This window comes from Schistocerca americana, unplaced genomic scaffold (genome assembly GCF_021461395.2).
Source record: "Schistocerca americana isolate TAMUIC-IGC-003095 unplaced genomic scaffold, iqSchAmer2.1 HiC_scaffold_648, whole genome shotgun sequence".
Taxonomy (NCBI): domain Eukaryota; kingdom Metazoa; phylum Arthropoda; class Insecta; order Orthoptera; family Acrididae; genus Schistocerca; species Schistocerca americana.
Genome location: NW_025726399.1, coordinates 71,282 through 75,000, shown reverse-complemented (window position 1 = coordinate 75,000; position 3,719 = coordinate 71,282). Strand labels below are relative to the sequence as shown.

General features: G+C 58.3%; 2 non-coding genes across 2 annotated transcripts; both read right to left on the bottom strand.

The window, feature by feature from the left end:
* Positions 1 to 531: 531 nt before the first annotated feature.
* LOC124588699 lies at positions 532 to 686 on the bottom strand. Its single transcript, XR_006975780.1, has one exon. It is a non-coding gene; the product is annotated as a 5.8S ribosomal RNA (ribosomal RNA).
* Positions 687 to 1,037: 351 nt separating this feature from the next.
* Positions 1,038 to 2,947, bottom strand: LOC124588690. Its single transcript, XR_006975776.1, has one exon. It is a non-coding gene; the product is annotated as a small subunit ribosomal RNA (ribosomal RNA).
* Positions 2,948 to 3,719: the final 772 nt, after the last annotated feature.

Below are 3,719 nucleotides of genomic sequence, written 5' to 3'. Positions count from 1 at the left end.
GGTCATATTTAGTCTCAGATGGAGTTTACCACCCACTTGGAGCTGCACTCTCAAGCAACCCGACTCGAAGGAGAGGTCCCGCCGACGCTCGCACCGGCCGCTACGGGCCTGGCACCCTCTACGGGCCGTGGCCTCATTCAAGTTGGACTTGGGCTCGGCGCGAGGCGTCGGGGTAGTGGACCCTCCCAAACACCACATGCCACGACAGGCGGCAGCCTGCGGGGTTCGGTGCTGGACTCTTCCCTGTTCGCTCGCCGCTACTGGGGGAATCCTTGTTAGTTTCTTTTCCTCCGCTTAGTAATATGCTTAAATTCAGCGGGTAGTCTCGCCTGCTCTGAGGTCGTTGTACGAGGTGTCGCACGCCACACCGCCAGCCGGCTGTGCACGCTACCGAGTAAGTACCGGTATGCGAACCGCCAGGCGACGGGCGCGCATCGCACGTTTCAGGAGGCGCGGCCGGCCCCACAGGCGGCCGCGACGCTCCCAGGTCTGCGAAGCGGGGCAAACGCCGCGCGCTTCAGTATACGTAGCCGACCCTCAGCCAGACGTGGCCCGGGAACGGAATCCATGGACCGCAATGTGCGTTCGAAACGTCGATGTTCATGTGTCCTGCAGTTCACATGTCGACGCGCAATTTGCTGCGTTCTTCATCGACCCACGAGCCGAGTGATCCACCGTCCTGGGTGATCTTTTCTTAGTTTCCACTGTCTCTTTCAAGACAGTTGCATAGGCGGGACGTAGGCGTGTGGCGGCCCCTGTTCAAGCGTTCTGTGTCCAACGGCCTCACGGCCGATGGGCGTCGTACGGCTCCACACCGGAGCGGACAGGCAGTCGGGCGAAAGTCATTCAAAACCGGCGCCAGGCGCCAGGTGCCGCAGGCCAGCCGCTCCAGCGCTTCAGCGCTCGTACCACACAACATTGGCGTTAGTTTTGAGAAGCACGCGTGGTTCCGCACGCGGCGCACGGCTACTGCGAGCCGTACAGGTAGCGTGTTGCGCGACACGACACGCACATCGAACGACATGCAGTCTAGTCGGTAATGATCCTTCCGCAGGTTCACCTACGGAAACCTTGTTACGACTTTTACTTCCTCTAAATGATCAAGTTTGGTCATCTTTCCGGTAGCATCGGCAACGACAGAGTCAATGCCGCGTACCAGTCCGAAGACCTCACTAAATCATTCAATCGGTAGTAGCGACGGGCGGTGTGTACAAAGGGCAGGGACGTAATCAACGCGAGCTTATGACTCGCGCTTACTGGGAATTCCTCGTTCATGGGGAACAATTGCAAGCCCCAATCCCTAGCACGAAGGAGGTTCAGCGGGTTACCCCGACCTTTCGGCCTAGGAAGACACGCTGATTCCTTCAGTGTAGCGCGCGTGCGGCCCAGAACATCTAAGGGCATCACAGACCTGTTATTGCTCAATCTCGTGCGGCTAGAAGCCGCCTGTCCCTCTAAGAAGAAAAGTAATCGCTGACAGCACGAAGGATGTCACGCGACTAGTTAGCAGGCTAGAGTCTCGTTCGTTATCGGAATTAACCAGACAAATCGCTCCACCAACTAAGAACGGCCATGCACCACCACCCACCGAATCAAGAAAGAGCTATCAATCTGTCAATCCTTCCGGTGTCCGGGCCTGGTGAGGTTTCCCGTGTTGAGTCAAATTAAGCCGCAGGCTCCACTCCTGGTGGTGCCCTTCCGTCAATTCCTTTAAGTTTCAGCTTTGCAACCATACTTCCCCCGGAACCCAAAAGCTTTGGTTTCCCGGAGGCTGCCCGCCGAGTCATCGGAGGAACTGCGGCGGATCGCTGGCTGGCATCGTTTATGGTTAGAACTAGGGCGGTATCTGATCGCCTTCGAACCTCTAACTTTCGTTCTTGATTAATGAAAACATACTTGGCAAATGCTTTCGCTTCTGTTCGTCTTGCGACGATCCAAGAATTTCACCTCTAACGTCGCAATACGAATGCCCCCGCCTGTCCCTATTAATCATTACCTCGGGTTCCGAAAACCAACAAAATAGAACCGAGGTCCTATTCCATTATTCCATGCACACAGTATTCAGGCGGGCTTGCCTGCTTTAAGCACTCTAATTTGTTCAAAGTAAACGTGCCGGCCCACCGAGACACTCACTCAAGAGCACCCTGGTAGGATTGCAACGGGGTCCGCCTCGGGACGCACGAGCACGCACGAGGCGCGTCGCACGCCTTCGGCTCGCCCCACCGGCAGGACGCCCCACGATACATGCCAGTTAAACACCGACGGGCGGTGAACCAACAGCGTGGGACACAAATCCAACTACGAGCTTTTTAACCGCAACAACTTTAATATACGCTATTGGAGCTGGAATTACCGCGGCTGCTGGCACCAGACTTGCCCTCCAATAGATACTCGTTAAAGGATTTAAAGTGTACTCATTCCGATTACGGGGCCTCGGATGAGTCCCGTATCGTTATTTTTCGTCACTACCTCCCCGTGCCGGGAGTGGGTAATTTGCGCGCCTGCTGCCTTCCTTGGATGTGGTAGCCGTTTCTCAGGCTCCCTCTCCGGAATCGAACCCTGATTCCCCGTTACCCGTTACAACCATGGTAGGCGCAGAACCTACCATCGACAGTTGATAAGGCAGACATTTGAAAGATGCGTCGCCGGTACGAGGACCGTGCGATCAGCCCAAAGTTATTCAGAGTCACCAAGGCAAACGGACCGGACGAGCCGACCGATTGGTTTTGATCTAATAAAAGCGTCCCTTCCATCTCTGGTCGGGACTCTGTTTGCATGTATTAGCTCTAGAATTACCACAGTTATCCAAGTAACGTGGGTACGATCTAAGGAACCATAACTGATTTAATGAGCCATTCGCGGTTTCACCTTAATGCGGCTTGTACTGAGACATGCATGGCTTAATCTTTGAGACAAGCATATGACTACTGGCAGGATCAACCAGGGAGCTGCGTCAACTAGAGCTGAGCAGCCGGCCGCCCGGGAGTGTGTCCCGGGGGCCCGCGCGAACACGCAAGCGTCCGCTCAATTATTCTGCAAACAGGAGGAGGCTGAGCTCCCCTGCACAATACACCTCGAAACCCTCTCAGGTCCCGGCGGCGCGCAGCGCCGTCCTAAGTACTTGGTCGGGTTCGAGAGAGGCGCAATCGCCCGGAGTTTGGCGAGTAGACGCTTTAGGTGCGACCACCCGTGCTCCCAACTGAGCTTGCCGCTGCCGACAGAGGCCCGGGAGCGTGCTGTCGTGGCATTGCCGGCGGGAGACAACACGCGCCACCTACGGTGACCGGCAGCTCCAACGCCAGCGCCACAGAAGGACAAAAGCCCCACTTGGGTGCCGAAGCGAACTCTCCCAGCACAGCGCACGCGCCAACACGTCCGCACAGCTGCGATACAAACCACCTGCGAGAACCGCAGAGGCGACCGAGCAGCAGACGGCGTCGCGGCGCCGAGCGCCGGGCGGCGGCGCATCCTCAGCGCACACAGTCCTCAATCGGACCAGCACACTGCAGATGTCCACCGCGCTTCGCACCGGGCCCGCGAGGACCTACTTTGGCCGCACGGCGCCGCGTGCAGGGTGCGCCGGCGCGCAGCTGCGCCGCCTGCCGCCTCCGTCGGCCGGCGCGCCTGCCACTGGCCGCCCCCACCAGCCGGCTGTAGCGCGTGCGCCCACGCACCGCGCGGCCAGCACGCCGGGAGGCCCCCCCTCACCGGCCGGGGAC